The 18,854-nt window shown below is 37.0% G+C and overlaps 1 pseudogene; it reads right to left on the reverse strand.

Moving 5' to 3' along the window:
* Window positions 1-346: 346 nt before the first annotated feature.
* Window positions 347-18,854, reverse strand: part of LOC149563432 (vacuolar iron transporter homolog 3 pseudogene) — a 28,067-nt pseudogene continuing 9,559 nt past the window's right edge.

The raw sequence follows: 18,854 nt of genomic DNA on the forward strand, positions 1-18,854 counted from the left end.
AAATCGGAATTGGAATACGAAGTAAAATAGGAATACGTATTCCAAATTTGGCCCAAAAATAAGATTTTGCAATTCTATCCAAATAAGTGTTATTGGAATACGTATTCCTATTCCACTTTTATTTATTTTAGAAAACATAAATTTTTTGCTTTGCAAATCCTCCATTAAATATTGGCTGAACCAAACAGAGGACAAGAATAGGTAGCCCCATTTTCTATTCCAAAAAAAGTATTGCAAAATAGCTATTCCTATTCCCATATTCCTATTTCCGCAGCCAAATGGACCATAAAAGCTAGAGACAGAGAAAAAGAAGAACAAGATAAAATCGCCTGAACAATAATCTACGTTAGTCAAGATGCACTTTGGTACGATGGAAAAGCCTGAACAAGCCATAAGTGACAGACATGGCAATCCATCCTCCACCGAGAACTCTAAGACCCCCTTTCACCACAGAAACTCCCCCAAAATAAGCTCCCACTGCTCCAAACATAAAAAGCAGCAAGCTTGAAACTCCCGCAAGAACCCCAACTCTAACATTATAATCCCCAATGAAGGCAGCCGAGATCAGTGGAAGAAATGTACCCACAAAAAAAGCAATGGCCGATGAACACGCCGCCAGAAGAGGGTTGGGAAGGGCGGCTATTTCACTACTTGTAATGGAAGAGAAGGAAGAGATTTTCTTTAGGATTTCTCCAGATGGTGAGGATTTCGCTTGTGTTTCTGTTCCATCTTTTTCCATCATTTCTTTTCCCCCTTTCTTCAGATTCTTTCTTCTTTTCAAGATTGCAATTTCAACGTCTCATTGGGTCTGCACATAAACGAATTCTCCGATGGCCATGTTGGAAGCTCCTGCAATCAGCGCCGCCAGGCCAGATAAAATCATGAGTTTGGGATTGACGGCGCCGACTCCCATCATCAGGGACGCCGTTGTGAGAAGGCCGTCATTTGCTCCCAATACGGCGGCGCGAAGGGCCTGCCCGATTTGGGAATCGTTAGAGGATTCTTCTTCTTCTTTTGCTGGGCCTTCCTTGTTGTTTTGGATTGAAATTGTCATGCTTCTGTCTAGAGAAGCAGGGTATGGCGGCTCTGGAGCTACTTGCTTGGAAAACAAGAAGACACTTTTTCTTGGTGCGAAAATTTTTCTTCAACAATGCAACATAACTAAGCATAAGCATGAGATATTAGTCAAGGTGACCAGGTGATACTTTTTTTGGACAAAAAGTACTGTATGATATATCTCTACAAATGATGCAATAGTTTTCCAGTGAATTGTGAAAAAAAGACAGTGCTAGCTCAAAAATTTTATGTTTTAGTTCAATAATTAGGTACTTTTTAGATCAGGCACGTGAGATTTTAGTTCGTGTCAATAAACAACATGGTTTGCATATAGTAACGGTATTTTGCATTTCTCAATCAGTTGAACAAGGGACAAAGAAACCTTGCCAATACACATATCATGTGATATCATAACAACTTTCCACCATGCTAACAAGATGTTTGATGTGAAAGAACATTTATATAGGTTAGCACATTTGAGAACACTTGCCAAGCATATCTACCTAGAAGTCATGGTTCGTTATTCAACAACTTGGCCTATGCTATGTGCTCCTTCGCCTCACACCAAGTGGTTTCCCATAAGAGATATTGTCTTTGTCATTGAAGTTCCATAAGCACAACCAAGGGAACACAGATGGTAATTATAAAATCTTGGGGTGATTTAGGTAATCCACTAGGATCAATCCTTGCACCAAGAAGTTGACTAGAAAAATAGGATAGCTACTAACTTAGAGTGTTTAGAAAGAGCTTCCATTCATAATTTTCCTTGTGTACCCAATAAAGGGACATCCCACCTTGTAGTGGGTAATAGACCTCATGGTCACAAGAATACCTTAAGCATTCTTGCCTAGTGATCTCCTCGATCAAAATCCCACAAGAGATCACACTAATCGAAGATGAATAATATATCTACCAAAAATGTGTCACACTTTAAACCAAATATAGGAGGTGAATTCATATTAGATGAGTTTAATAGATTACACTAGAAATATGACACACATTAAACCATTCTATCCAAGGGATTCCGCGAGTTCATAATTCTTGGATGTTGGCTTAGAGCTCCCTATCCATAGAGTGCAAGAGAGTATGCTTCAAATAAAAGGGCTCTTAGTTGAGCCTTAGTAATGCTCTTCTTGCTAGTAAACCATGCAATGGGAAGTTCTCTTAGAGATGCGATGTAAGAGTGCAAATGTCCACAAAGGATGCCTCAATAATGCAATACAAATGTAAACTAAACTAGCATGAAATGCAAAGTGTAGCAATGCTAAGCAAGGATGAGAGTATTACAACCAACCTAGTTAAGCTATGTAAGATGAATCATTGCAAAAGACAAACTAAACTAACATGCCACATGATATTAAGCTAGAATACTATGGAATGAGAGAATGAAGACAAAAAAATGGAAGTTCTCCACAAAGCTCCAAGAAACCTATTAAAAAACCTCTAGCATAACAATATTCAAAAGGTAGATGAATCCTTTGACAAGGGGAGAGCTCTTCTTTTAAAGTCGTATAAATGGTAGAGATCAAGGCCAAGATGATGGATGATCAACGGTGGAGTTTGAAAATAGGAGTGATCCATGTGCACAAGCAAGTCAACCAATAAAATAGAAGTTGACTTCCCATATAAGACAAAAGTCACAAAGCCTTTTCTTTTAATTTGAAAAATAGAAAAAGGACTTTATGTGTGCACTTTAAATGGGTTAGAAGAATGAGATCTTTTATTTAATTAAAAGGGGACATGTTCTTTTAATCAAATAATGAACATGATAGCATAGTCAAACTATAGGTTATAATGAAATTAATTGATCATTAGTAATTTGGTCTAGGTAAATCATTAATTAAATTAGCCAAAATGATGAGAAGGGGGCTAATAGTCTAGATGACCATTTTTAGGTGATTACACTCGGCTCTTCTTCATAGATGTATACAAACTTTCTATGATCTTTAGGTTCTTTTTGCATTCCTCTTCATTCTTCTCTACAAACTCATCAATTCTAACATTTTCACTTTCCAAAATTTTGTTAGTGTTAGGATTGAAACAATTGTATGTCTTGATTTTAGTGGAATATACTAAGAATATACCTTCATCACTTTTTGCATCAAGTTGTACTTTCCTTATATCTTTCAATATGTAACACTTGCTTCCAAATTTTTGTAAATAATTAACATTAGGTGCATAGCCATACCAAAGTTCAAAAGGGGTTTTGTTTGTACCTTTCTTAACTTGAACTTCGTTTAGAGTATAAATTGTAGAAATTATAGCTTCTCTCTAACACTTTTGTGAAACATTCTTCTCCATCATCAATGTTCTTGCATAATCCATGATTGATCTATTTCTTCTTCTAGTTATTCTGTTCTATTGTGGAGTACTTGGAGCACTCATTTGTCTCTTACTTCCTTTCTCATACATAATATATTAAACTCGTCTGATATGAATTCACCTCCTATATTTGATCTCAAGCACTTTAGACTCTTTTTTGTTTCCTTTTCGACTCTAGCCAAATACTACTTAAACATTTGCAAAGCATCAAGATTTTCTTTTAGAAACATCACAGTCATCATCCCAGAGAAATTATCAACAAATAAAATAAAGTACTTATCATCATAATAGCTTTTCACTCGAATAGGACCACATAAATAAGTATGAACCAACTGCAAAATTTCATCAAAATAATAGGTCTTTCTTTTTAAACTAGACTTTGTTAATTTTTTTATTTGACATTGTTTGCATATCACCTTCTCAGTCTTGGTAATCCTCTTACTGTTTTCATCTTACTAATGTTTACTAAATTATGAAATTTCACATGAAATAACCTCTTATGCCATAACCAAACATCGTTTAATTGTGCAAATAGAAAAGTATCTTAAAATAGGTCTAGGTAGAACATGTTACCTCTTGTTTTATCTCCACTTCCAATTTTTTCACCAGGAGCAACATTAATTTTTTCCTTCTTGTTTTCAATTTCAACTCGGTAGCCTAAATTGTTGACTTACTTGTATCACAAATCATATGATATGAGCAACCACTATCAATCATTTTTATTCATATTTGAGTTCAAAGTAGTTTTATCATCTTCATTAGATTCATCTTTTATTGCAACATAAACAACTTCATCATTTTCATTAGAATCATTATAAGAACCATCTTCTTCAGCAATGTAACAAGATTTCTTCCCTTTTCCCTTGTAGTCTATGTTACCTCGACTGTCTCTATTGTTTCTCATTTCTCAATATTTATTTTCTTACCTTTCATTTTTTTCACCTCTGTCAGGACACCTTGCAGCAATATGAGCAACTTTGTTACATGTAAAACAAATAATAGAGAATTTACCTTTGTAATTGCCTTTTCCTCTTGGTAGCCTTCTTTCCAATTATCCTTCTAAGTCATCAAGATCATCATTTGATTCAGTATTTTTGTCTACATACTTACTCCTTTTCTTTCTTTTAGATCCATCAAGGGTTAGTTAAGACTTGAAAGCACATTCAATCTACAGCAGTCTGTTGATAGTGGAGTGGCTGCAGTTGTGGCTAGCTCACAGCCACTGACAGAGGTATGAAATAATTTTCTTCATTTTAGTTGTTGTTTATAATAGTTAATCTCAAAATTTCTAATGTTATTTATAAGTGATTATATTTATTGAATTTTTGTAGGGTCTTGTCACGCCTGATCGTCCACGAGCATTTGAGGTGGACTTACAGAGTGACTATTTATTGGCTGTAAGAAAATAATTTATTTTGTGAGTACATATATTTGATTTCAACATATAATAAATATTGATTCATATCTACTTTTTTTGTATCAGTTGGACCTTGAGAAGAGCCTCAACAAGAGGTCAAGTGAGTGTGTCAGGAGGGCCCCGTCATCTCCACTGTCTCCCTCCACATGACGGCAGAGGACGTCGAGAGACATGTTTCCTTCCCCTCATGGGAAGGAAAAGATGTAGTTGAGATATTCGATACATACATATACATATATATATATATATATATATATATATATATATATATATATATATATATATATATACTTGTTTCCTTCCCCATGTATATATATAGGCATCAGAGAGACATATTCGATACACATTTGATGTACATAAGACATTCTATATTTGATGTATGACATTATTGGTTAATATATAATATATGTTTGTTCATATACGGCATTATTGGTTATCATAATATATTATGTGTTTGTTAATGTATATGACATTATTGGTTATCATTTTATATTATATGTTTGTTCATGTATGACGTTAAATTAGATATGTTTGTGTATGACATTAAATTAGATATGTGCATGTATGAAATTAAATTCAATTGCTAGAGAGTTTCCATTATGTCTACCAACTAGTAGATGTTCTTTTTTGCTTTATTAGTATTTTTCAAAAACTACAAAGAAGTTGTTTCTGGTGAATAGTTGTAAACAATTGTGATCATCAACTTCATGTACTCATGGCTTTGGCTATGAACACTCGTAACTTTGGCTATAAGCATCCATGGCTTTGGCTATGTGCACTAGTGGCTTTGGCTGTGAGCATTTATGGCTTTCGTTGTAGGCACAATATAGCCTTGGCTGTAGGTTGTCTTTCTTGCTGCATGTCGAAGTTACCTTCAAGAATATCATTAGTCTAAGATCATTACAATTAAAATAAAATGACATAATACCTTGGAAATAATAGTCTTTGACCCATTACTTTATTTGTTAAAACATCATGTAGTATCTACTGTAGTGCTTCTACTCAAATATGTTTTTAAAAATACTTAGTATGGCAAAGAAATGTCTACGAAAAGCTTGTCAAATAGGATATTGAAGAACTAAATGTGGACAGTCATTAGTACCCATCAATAAGAACACAGACATCTTTCTCAAGCAAGCCATATGACATTAGCTTAATTTATAAATTTCCTTTGCAAATAACTAGAAGATGCTATGAATCTTAATACAGAGTTAATCACGAACTCATTATTCCATCCAAGAAGCACATATCACCCTAAGCCAATTAACCAACAGGATAAAAATTAATTCAATTTCAACAAAATTTTGAGTATAACAAGCATCTTAGGGATTCTTACAAGAATTAACATGATGTTCACAAGAGCATTACAAGTTCTTGTAATGCTATTTCACATATTGTAATCATATTCAGTTTTGAATGGCCATTTGTGTTACAAGCATAAATGTTCTTTACGGTCTTTTAATTCTAGACATGAATTTTATTCTGAAGCTTTTTTATGACAACCCACTCAATGCATATATTGTTGTTCCACATTATGTTGATTTGACTTTCATTGGTTGATTTGGGTCTAGACATGACATTATTCACTACCTTTTATATATATTATTTTCTTGTAGTGAGGTTCTAGCCTGAATGAATGTATTAATCATCAAAGTTGTGAACCTTGGTCGAGATCCTTACAAATATATTTTCAAATTGGACCTCAAATAGTTTTCTCAGTCACCCCCTGTACACAGATACTAAAATTGTAGCTAATTACAAAATTAATACTGAATTAACACAAGTTCAACGTGCTTGAGAACGTTCGAGCACTGAAGGGGACAAGATGAGGTTGGGGATAGGGTTTACCCGGCCACCCGGTGCTAATGGAGTAGACAGTTTGATCCCATGATGAAAGATGAGAGAGATTTGGCAGTTGGCAACTTTGTACTGGCCAACACTGCAAGTTTCAGCATCACCCGAGATGGTGTCGTAAAATGAAAACAGTGTGTGATTTCAAAAAAGTGAGAGAGGTTATTGTAGGTCTCTGCAACATGGTTCTGTAGGAGTTAGAATCGCATCCATACTTTGCATGAGCTCCAAGATACGCCTCGTCAAAGATTGCAGCCCTATGGCATTTAGTGACCCTTAGGGACATTCCGGTTCAGCATGCCTAAGAATGTTCGAGCACTGAAGGGGACAAGAAAAGGTTGGGGATAGGGTTTACATGGCCACCCAGAGCTAATGGAGCAAACAGTTTGATCCCATGACGAAAGATGAGAGAGATTTGGCAGTTGGCAACTTTGTACTGGCCAACACTACAAGTTTCAGCATCACCCGAGATGTGTAGAATGAAAATAGAAAGTGATCTCCAAAAAGTGAGAGAGGTTATTGTAAGTCTCTACAACATAGTCCTGTAGGAATTGGAATCGCATCCATATCTTGCACGAGCTTTGAGATATGCACCATCAGAGATTGCAGCCCTGTGGCATTTAGTGACCCTTAGGGACATTCTAGTTCAGCGTGCCTGAGAACGTTTGAGCATTGAAGGGGACAAGACGAGGTTGGGGATAGGGTTTACCCAGCCACCCGGAGCTAATGGAGGAGACAGTTTGATCCCATGATGAAAGATGAGAGAGATTTGGCAGTTGGCAACTTTGTACTGGCCAACAATACAAGTTTTAGCATCACCCGAGATGGTGTCGTAAAATGAAAATAGTGCGTGATCTCCAAAAAATGAGAGAGGTTATTGTAGGCCTCCACAACATGGTTTTGTAGGAGCTAGAATCACATCCATACTTCACACGAACTCCAAGATGCACCCCATCAAAGATTGCAACCCTATGGCATTTAGTGACCCTTAGGGACATTCCGGTTCAGCATGCCTAAGAATGTTTGAGCACTGAACGGGACAAGATGAGGTTGGGGATAGGGTTTACCCAGCCACTTGGAGCTAATGGAGCAGACAATTTGATCCCATGATGAAAGATGAGAGAGATTTGGGAGTTGGCGACTTTGTACTGGTCAACACTGCAAGTTTCAGCATCACCCAAGATGGCATTGTAGAATGAAAAAAAAATGCGATCTCCAAAAAGAGAGAGAGGTTATTGTAGGTCTCTGCAACATAGTCCTGTAAGAATTGGAATCTCATCCATATCTCGCACGACCTCTGAGATATGCCCCATCAAAGATTGTAGCCCCGTGGCATTTAGTGACCCTTAGGGACATTCTGGTTCAGCATGCCTAAGAACGTTCAAGCAATGAAGGGGACAAGAAGAGGTTGGAGATAGGTTTTACCCGACCACTCGAAGCTAATGGAGCAGACAGTTTGATCCCATGACGAAAGATGAGAGAGATTTGGCAGTTGGCAACTTTGTACTGGCCAACAATGCAAGTTTCAACATCACTCGAGATGGTGTCGTAAAATGAAAATAGTGTGTGATCTCCAAAAAGTGAGAGAGGTTATTGTAGGTCTCCGCAACACGGTTTTATAAGAGCTAGAATCGCATCCATACTTCATACGAGCTCCAAGATGCGCCCCGTCAAAGATTGCAGCCCTATGGCATTTAGTGACCCTTAGGGACATTCCGGTTCAGTATACCTAAGAACGTTCGAACACTGAAGGGGACAAGAGGAGGTTGGGGATAGGGTTTTCCTAGCCACCCAAAACTAATGGAGTAAATAGTTTGATCCCACAACGAAAGATGAGAGAGATTTGGCAGTTGGCAACTTTGTACTGGCCAACACTGTAGGTTTTAGCATCACCCGAGATGGAATTGTAGAATGAAAATAGAACGTGATCTCCAAAAAGTGAGAGATTTTATTGTAGGTCTCTGCAACACAGTCCTATAGGAATTGGAATCTCATCCATATCTCGCATGAGCTCCAAGATATGCCCTGTCAAAGATTGTAGCCCTGTGGCATTTAGTGACCCTTAGGGACATTCTGGTTCAGCATGCCTGAGAACATTCAAGCACTGAAGGGGACAAGACAAGGTTGGGGATAGGGTTTACCTAGCCACCCAGAGCTAATGGAGTAGACAATTTGATCCCACGATGAAAGATGAGAGAGATTTGGCAGTTGGCAACTTTGTACTGTCCAACAATGCAAGTTTCAGCATCACCCGAGATGGTGTCGTAAAATGAAAACAGTGTGTGATCTCCAAAAAGTGAGAGAGTTTATTGTAGGTCTCTGCAACATGGTTCTATAGGAGCTAAAATTGCATCCATACTTAGCACGAGCTCCAAGATGTGCCCCGTCAAAGATTGTAGCCCTATGGCATTTAGTGACCCTTAGGGACATTTCGGTTCAGCGTGCCTAAGAACATTTGAGCACTGAAGGGGACAAGATGAGGTTGGGGATAGGGTTTACCTGAACACCTAAAACAAATGGAGTAGACAGTTTGATCCCACGACGAAAGATGAGAGAGATTTGGCAGTTGGCAACTTTGTACTGGCCAACACTGCAAGTTTCAGCATCACCCGAGATGGCGTTGTAGAATGAAAATAGAATGTGATCTCCAAAAAGTGAGAGAGGTTATTGTAGGTTTCTACAACACAGTCTTGTAGGAATTGGAATCTCATCCATATCTTGCACGAGCTCTGAGATATACCCCATCAAAGATTGTAGCCCTGTGGCATTTAGTGACCCTTAGGGACATTTTGGTTCAGCATGCCTGAGAACGTTCGAGCACTAAAGGGGACAAGACAAGGTTGGGGATAGGGTTTACCCAGTCACCTGGAGCTAATGGAGTAGACAGTTTGATCCCATGATGAAAGATGAGAGAGATTTGGTAGTTGGTAACTTTGTACTGGCCAACAATGCAAGTTTTAGCATCACCCAAGATGGTGCCGTAAAATGAAAACAATGTGTGATCTCCAAAAAGTGAGAGAGGTAATTGTAGGTCTCTAAAACATGGTTTTGTAGGAGCTAAAATTGCATCCATACTTTGCACGAGCTCCAAGATGCGCCCCATCAAAGATTCCAGCCCTATGGCATTTAGTGACCCTTAGGGACATTCCAATTCAGAGTGCCTAAGAACGTTCGAGCACTGAAGGGGACAAGAAAAGGTTGGGGATAGGGTTTACCCGGCCACCCAAAACTAATGGAGTAGACAGTTTGATCCCACAATGAAAGATGAGAGAGATTTGGCAATTGGCAACTTTGTACTGGCCAACACTGCAAGTTTCAGCATCACCCGAGATGGCGTTGTAGAATGAAAATGGAATGCAATCTCCAAAAAGTGAGCGAGGTTATTGTAGGTCTCTGCAACACGGTCCTTTAGGAACTACAACCTCATCCATATCTCGCACGAGCTCTGAGATATGCCTCGTCAAAGATATTTGAATTCACAGTGTTTAATGAGAATATAGTTGAGGCTTGCTTTACTTTTCTATGTTAAGTTTGGCTTTCAATTTTGGAGGAATGAATCAACCTTGATGATAGAGGTAAATGCTAAATAATATTTATTTAATCACATTGTTTGAAAAAACTTCAATGACCTTTAAATACAATTGAAAGAAATGGAATTGATCTCCCTTACTCATGTAGATGAATAAAATTGGAATTTAAAAAAGAGAGGGACATCCACCATAAAACCATGCAATCATGCACTTCTTGATGGGAGTATCATAAGTTCATTATTAGATGGATATGCCAAATGTGGAAGAATTGAAAGGAAAATATGTTGATTGATTGAATATAAAACCAAACATGTGGAATATTTAAAAATATATCATGGGGCTATTAATAAAATCAAACTAATAGAATCAAACTCTACAAACATGGGTATTCAAACTATGAACAAAAAAAACATCATTATTGAGGTTTTAGCATGTTGGGCAAGATAGGGTCTTATTGAAGCTAACAAGAAGCATCATTGTGTATAGTGTTTTATAGGCATAAAATTAAAGTGGCATAAAACCATTCACATGCAAAAACATCTAGAACATGTGATAAAATCATACGTTCAAACCATTCATGTAGCCATAGTCACAAATTTCAACAAAGAATTCAAGCAACATAAAGGTGCTAAACTTTGTAAGCTATGGATAACTATTGATCTTTAAATATAAAAACATTTGTATGGGTCTAAGGTAATATGCATTATGAAATTTCTTGATTTTCCAAAATATTATATCTAAAAATTCACAATCATCAAATCTTAGCATCCAATCAACTAATCCAGTAATACAAGCATCAAACCAATGTGATAACAAAAAATCAAATTTGATTACATAAGGTATAACAATATCATATAATTCATTTATCAATAATTTGAAACATTGTAAGCATATGTCTAATAATGTCATACATGAAATATATGTAAAAAATGACATACATAGAAAAAAATATACAAAACATATGCCCAATAATGCCATATAGGTGTAAAATATACATCACTAGATTTATACTCTTTCCAACTAGGGGAACAAAATAAATCCCTAATTGTCTTTAATTGCCAACAAGTGGGAGATGGTGTATATAACGAGGTCTTCCTAACATGCTCACTAGTCCATTAGTCTAGAATCTTTTGTAACTCGACATATTACAATCAAAATTATATGTGAATAAATAACTATTTTATATAAATATATATATATATATTTACACATAAAACTTAATATTTTCTTACAGCTAGCTAATAATTCCTTTGTATATACACCTCAGGGATACACTGATGGTCAGGAGTAATAAGACCCTACAAAAACCATCAAAGTTATCACTCAATTGTGCCTATGAATTTTATATTGAATTTCAGTACTAATGAAATTTTAATGTAAACTCTTTCATACCTTAGTCATTGGCTTAGAACTAGTGAGTGCAATAAGGACTCATTGATCAATACAATGATGAAGATGTAAAGGAATTTCTAATGTCAATAGCTGAAAATAATAATACATGAGACTCAAATGCAGTTATGAAGAATACACATTTTCTTTTGTCTCCATATCAAATAAAATATTTTGGTACCTTTGTGAATGTAGTATGACATCCTTCATTTTATAGTGTTGATCCCAAAGCTACAACACTTATTATTTATTACACATGTATGTAAATCTGTTAAGCATCAAATTCAACACCTTTGTGTACAAAATAATGTACTATATGTTAGAGTAATAAATTCATTTTCTTATTAATTAAATTATATTGATATAATTACTAAGTTACTTATTATATTGATATAGTTTACTTATAATTCCTTTCGATTTACAACTAATTGAAATGATTTCCCCAATTTTCCATCTAGTCACTAGGAAATTGGATTTGTTATCTCTTTCTCTTAAAGAATCGGATCTACTAGTTCCTTTGGTCTAGAAGCCTTCCATTGAGATTGGGGTTTTGAAAGGTTCTGGGGTTGAGGAACTTTTTATAGAATATCTTGAAGAAGGAGAGGTCATGTATAATGGTTTTGAGGAAGGCTAGAGTTCCATCTAGATGGTGTTGCAAAATGGCCAAGCAGAGGAGGAGGTAGAGGAATAAATAGAATAAATGCATGAGAAGGAGGGTCATGAGGGCAATGGAAAATTTGGGGAGGGAAGCAATTAGGAAAATGGGTCAAATATGCTTCTCAACTAGAAGGAGAGTATTGCATTGGACACTGATACTAGTTCGCCTCGTAGCAAGATCACCAATGTTGGTGATGACCTTATTAAGGAGATCACTACCAATCATAATTTTACCTATAAGCCTACAAGACTTCATCCCTTGGTAGTGGTAATGGTGGTAATTATGGTTGAATGTGTTTGAAATAGAAGAAGAAATGAAGGGTGTTTTACATGACACTATTCACTCATCATAGGTTGTATGGATTCAAACCCACAACCAAGCTTTTATACCATTATACAAATTACAAATTATAAGACTATGCCTTTCATGATAGTCGCATTTTCATAAATTGGCAAATGAAAAATGACTTTTGGAACAAACATAATAAATACTTCCAAATACAAATGAAGCCAATGTATTGTATTATAAGCTCAAATGGTAAAGACCGAGCCCAAACATTTATTAAGGTGTAGCATTTATAATTGTCAGGTTCATGTGAAGAAGTCATCGTTCATATTCTCATTGTTGTGTAATTTGATGATAAGAAGAATACAATGATATAGAGGTTGATAGTGACTTAAAACTTTACAAAATGCAATCAATGAGAATTTTACATTGAGGGGGGAGTAATAATCAATGTTTCATTCTCATTGTTTGACAAACTCTTATATAAAGAGGGAGTAGACATTCTGAGAATCTTAGTCATATTGGTTTAGAAGGATTCATGATACAACTACTATACTTAGCGTGACCAATTGATGCTAAAAACCTTAGTATTGATGCTACAAACCTTACTATTGACATAATTTAACCTCTACAATTCCAGGCATAAGATGATTATCATACAATGGTACTTGAACAAATAACACTAATAAATATTGAGGATGGGAATTGATAATACCATTTCGCAGATGATTTTGGCATCTCACCCTTTATCACTTGTGCGTCAACTTTATTAGCCCTCTTCTTTGGTGACCTACAAATGAAGAATTAGCACAATAACAAATCTAAGATAAGATTAAAAAAATGGGTCCTATTAAAGAATCTAATATAAATTCAAATAATGTATCTATATTGTAAACAAATTAAAACTAAATCTCATCACTTACACATCATAACAATACGGTCCACCTTAGTCATGTGATAGTCTTGGGGAAGAGGTTGTAACATTGTATTTGGATCCAATTGATCACTTTTACTCTCTCTCCCAATTCAATCTAATGAGCCAACAAGATCTGCTCAAAATTTTAATGTCTCAAGTATTGCCTCATGGTCTAACTCGCAAACTTTCCAAAGAATCTTATTATGTGGTTTTCCACCATATTTTATCAAGTGGACATTTGATGCGACAACAAGGTTTGAATAATGAAGAATCTTCCTCTCTGTTTGCCAATCTTTGAATAACCACAAGTTAGGATTCTTCATAGGATATCATCTAAGCCATGTGCCTATTACAAGCACCGCACCGACATGGTACTCTAAACCTTCACCATCTATAACCGAGTGATCTAATTTTTTTTTGGCTTCAACAAAATGACACAAATAATAATCTATCCCTTCTTCATTGTCTTCAGGTGCAATAACAGCAAAAACATGGCCTGCAATGACAAATGTACAAAATGTGGTCATTAATTCAAAAAATACTTGGGTAAAAGTTATAAAGTTACATATTGAAATTACAAAGATATATATATATATATATATATATTACCAAGTTGCACTAAATCTGACAAGCGGTCAAAGTCAATAGATGAATCCATCTCTACTATTTCCAGTGCTTGTGGGGGATGATAGGTGTTAATTGGGTCCAAAACCTGTATATCTCATTTGTCCACCCATTCAGTTGACTCATAGTCATCCCAATTTTCTTCTGCACATGGTGGACAATAGCATGCCATTTTTCGTGTGTGGATACTCCATGAACCTGCATCAAAGCTTCTAAAAGAGTGTAACTCACTAGATCCTGTTAGTGTGCAACAATCTTGATATGGTGCAATGTTAGTATTATCTATCAACCAAAAAAATCTATGAACTGTAGACTCACCTTCCTTACCTGGACCCATTGTAGCGTTACACCATTGGATGATGGATTTTGCATCTATCAATATTGCTCCATCTTTGTACTTTAGTTCTTCATGATCCAAGGCTCTTTTAATGCATGCACCTGCACCATCATGCTCTCCCTTACCATGACCAGCCTCTGTGAAATTTCACATATATTGAATTCTACACAACCTATGCATCCTGCTCAACCAATAGAACATCCGTGCATTCTTGAATTGAGATGCACAATTGTCTGACCAAATAATGTGTTGACGATATGATATGCCCCTGTTAGCCAAATCTCCATAAAATAGTTGAAAAAAACCATGTACAAACTCTTTAGAATGTGATCGATCCTCCCTGATGTAAAAATGGTACTCCCTCAAAATCTTCCTGTCATCCTCTGTACTTGTAGGTGAATGCATGAATGTAATGTGAACAAATACAGAAACCTGTTGAGATGTATAATACTTTGGTTGCACCTCATTTTGTGGTTGTAGTGTGTAGTTCTCTGCAAAATCTACAACCGAAACAATGGTATCCAATAGAAACATATCTTTGCACAACTTGAATTGCAAATCCAACCATCGAGCTCTATGGGTATGTCTTGCATACTCGTACATAATCTTTTCACGAAAAATCTTCATGAACTCATACACTGGAATCTTTTCAATAACTATATCACATCTTTTACCATGTTTCCCATCTTTTAGAGCATATGTCACTGTCTTGAATTTTTCGTAATCTACTATTTCATTTCCAATTGCATGTGTACTATCCATATGTTGACAAGTTGATTAAAGTTGCAAAGAACCACAAAATAAGCACGTACCATCCAAGCATGATGTCTTGTAAAATTGTTGGCCGTCCCCTATTTCACATAAAATGTTGGATATGAATTCCCTTGAAGATCTTGGTGGCTCTTTTATGTCACAATTCTGCAAAACAAACTGAGAATGCAAAACTACGCATATGTGCCTAAAAACATCAAAATGGTTAGAAAACTCAATATGTATCCTACAACAACAAGTTGTGCGTGTGTGATTTATTTTCACATAAAAAGGTTTACCCATCTCAAAAAATCTTTGACTTATTCGAATTTGAGGATACATACCAATAACTTTTGCAAAAAATTGTGTCTGAGTTGAGTCCAAAAAATGTTTCGCATGTGGCTCGCGATTCTGGCTACCAATCCTCCTTCTTACAACATCTCTTTAATTAGGAGAAACACGTGTGTTATTTTTCCAAAAATCTTTGATCAATGATTTCAAGGCTTCACTAATTTCTTTATCCTTTCGTGGTAGTCTACCGCTAAATGTCCATAACTCATTTTTTGTTGGATCTTCTAATCTCTCACGCCTTAGCATGGCTCTCCTTAAGGTACCTCTACCAATTTTTAATGTTTTGTTCATCTTTCTCATGAGTCAAGCTTTCTTCATTTGGCTACTTACTATTGTCAATGTGAGTACTCGTCTTGTGATATTACTATCTTTGGTGCGTGATTTAGAACCCACTTTGTCATAAGCACTCATTAGATTCTTTACAATATTTCTTTCATTTGAATCATCCATCGTTCTTAGCCCATGAATCTTCATGATAGGTATAAATTTCAAATTCCTCATCATTTCAAAAAATAATTGGCATTGACCTGTAATATTTAATTCTTCAAAAAATAATCTCCACATATGATTAACTTTTCTTTGACAAGTATGCTTGCTAATCTTGTCAAGTATTGACTTCAAAATGTTAGTATCAATATCAATCAAATATTTTGGTTTTCTAAAACGAATTCTAGAAGGTGTTCTAATCTCTTCAATTCTCTCAACATTTTGAATATCAATATAAGGTTGAGTGTATTGCGTACCTTAAACTTAAGATGATGTTCCTTGGTAATAAGATGTAAAAGATGGAATATCACCTACTTGATGTGTTGATGTTGTGCTTTCAAAATGACATGATGGACTGTGTATATCGTCGAATCTATAAATCAGTGTCTCTTCAACATGAGAGGATGATATGACTTCAACGTTGGAAGATGGTGTAGTGGATGATATGACTTCAACATTCAAAGATGGTGTAGCAGACGATATGACTCCAACATTGGAGGATGGTGTAGCTTCACAATTCAATTGTCTTCTTGAGCGTAACAATCTCATTCGTTCTCTTTGTCTTTCTAATTCTTCCTCCTTGTTTCTTTGTACTAGTGGTTCTTGATCCTCTTCGAAAGTTAATTCTTCATCATTGCTTTGCAATTTTCTTTGTTCATGTAGTAATTTCATTTTATCTCTTTTAATTGTCAAATATCTCTCCCTATCTGCATTTGTTTGAATCTTTGGTTTCTTCCTTGGCGTGATGATGATTTCTACATGTCAAATTATTCAAACATCCAAATTACTTAAAATGTGTAAATTAAAAATTATTCAATTACATATAAAAATTATAATTATTTGAATGAATACACAATATATATCAAACAACTTGTCAAATTTCTAACCATTTCGAAATAAAATTTCATTCAAATATACAATTTTTAATGAATTCACTATATATTACATAACATATCAAATTATAATCAAATTTGTATCTATATATCGACAAACAATATTTAAAATGGATTGCACTAACCTTTTCTATTAAAATAATATTCAAAAATTCTTCAAATCACGTATCCAATGATTGAATTTGGTGTTTGCTAGCTTCCAAAAGTGTTGAAATAGTGTTTGCTAGATGTTGAAACCCGTGTTTTCTGTTGAAATAACAGAGAGCATAACAGAACAAAAGTTAAAAATGGATGAAATGGGCCCCAAGGTTGGTTTTTGTCCATTTTTTGGTGATTTGAGATAGTGCGTACACACAATAGCGTGTACGCACTATAGTGCATGCGCACTATCTCAAAACACATCACTCCCCATCCTCCCTACTCTCTCTCCCATCCCCTCCCTCTCTCTCTTCCTACTCTCTCCCATCCTTTACTCTCTCTCACCCTCCCTCTCCCACCACCTACTCTCTCTACCTCTCTCGCCCCCTCTCCTCTCCTATCTCTGACTCTTTAGATCTCTCACACACACTCTTATCCCCCCTATATCTCTCCCTCTCACTCTCCTACCACCTAATTTCTCTCCCCCATCCCCTACTCTCTCTCTTCTCTCCCATCCCCTACTTTGTCTCTCTTACACACGTTCCCATTCCGCCTCTCTCTCCCTCTCCTGCCACCTACTTTCTCTCCCCCATCGTCGTACTCTCTCTACCACCCCCTACTCTCTCTCTCCCTCACACTACTACTACCTACTATCTCTCTCTTTCAAGTTCTCTCTCTCCCTCTCTACTCTCTCTCCCCCATCTTGTACAAGCTCTCTCTGCCTCTCCCACTCTCTCTCCCATCACCTACTTTCTCTCCCCCATCCCCTTCTCTCTCTCTCTCTCATCTCCCATCCCCTACTCTCTCACACTCTCACACTCTCCCCCCATCCCCTACTCTCTCTCTTCTCTCCCATCCCCTACTCTCTCACACACTCACTCTCTCCCATCCCCTACTCTATCTCTCTTACACATACACCCCCACCCCCCCTCTCTCTTTCCCTCTCCCATCGCCTACTTTCTCTCCCCCATCATCGTACTCTCTCTCTCTGTCACCCCCTACTCTCACACTCTCACACTCTGTCCCATCCCCTGCTCTGTCTCTCTTACACACACACTCCCATCCCCCCTCTCTCTTTTCCTCTCCCACCGCCTACTTTCTCTCCCCTTTTGTCGTACTCTCTCTCTGCCACCCCCTACTTTCTCAAAACACATCACTCCCCATCCTCCCTACTCTCTCTCCCATCCCCTCCCTCTCTCTTCCTACTCTCTCCCATCCTTTACTCTCTCTCACTCTCCCTCTCCCACCACCTACTCTCTCTACCTCTCTCACCCCCTCTCCTCTCCCATCCCTGGATCTTTAGATCTCTCACACACACTCTTATCCCCCCTATCTCTCTCCCTCTCCTACCACATAATTTCTCTCCCCCATCCCCTACTCTCTCTATTCTCTTCCATCCCCTAATTTGTCACTCTTACACACATTCCCATTCCCCCTCTCTCTCCCTCTCCCACTGCCTACTTTCTCTCCCACATCGTTATACTCTCTCTACCACCCCCTACTCTCTCTCACACTCACACTACTACTACCTACTATCTCTCTCTCTCAAGTTCTCTCTCTCCCTCTCTACTCTCTCTCTCTCTCCCATCTTGTACAAGCTCTCTCTGCCTCTCCCACTCTCTCTCCCACCGCCTACTTTCTCTCCCCCATCCCTTGCTCTCTCTCTCATCTCCCATCCCCTACTCTCTCACACTCTCCCCCATCCCCTACTCTCTCTCTTCTCTCCCATCCCCTACTCTATCTCTCTTACACATACACCCCCATCCCCCCTCTCTCTTTCCCTCTCCCACTGCCTACTTTCTCTCCCCCATCATCGTACTCTCTCTCTCTCATCCACCCCCTACTCTCACA

This window comes from Cupressus sempervirens, chromosome 4, assembly GCF_028749045.1.
Source record: "Cupressus sempervirens isolate cs-2001-9-10 chromosome 4, ASM2874904v1, whole genome shotgun sequence".
Classification (NCBI taxonomy): domain Eukaryota; kingdom Viridiplantae; phylum Streptophyta; class Pinopsida; order Cupressales; family Cupressaceae; genus Cupressus; species Cupressus sempervirens.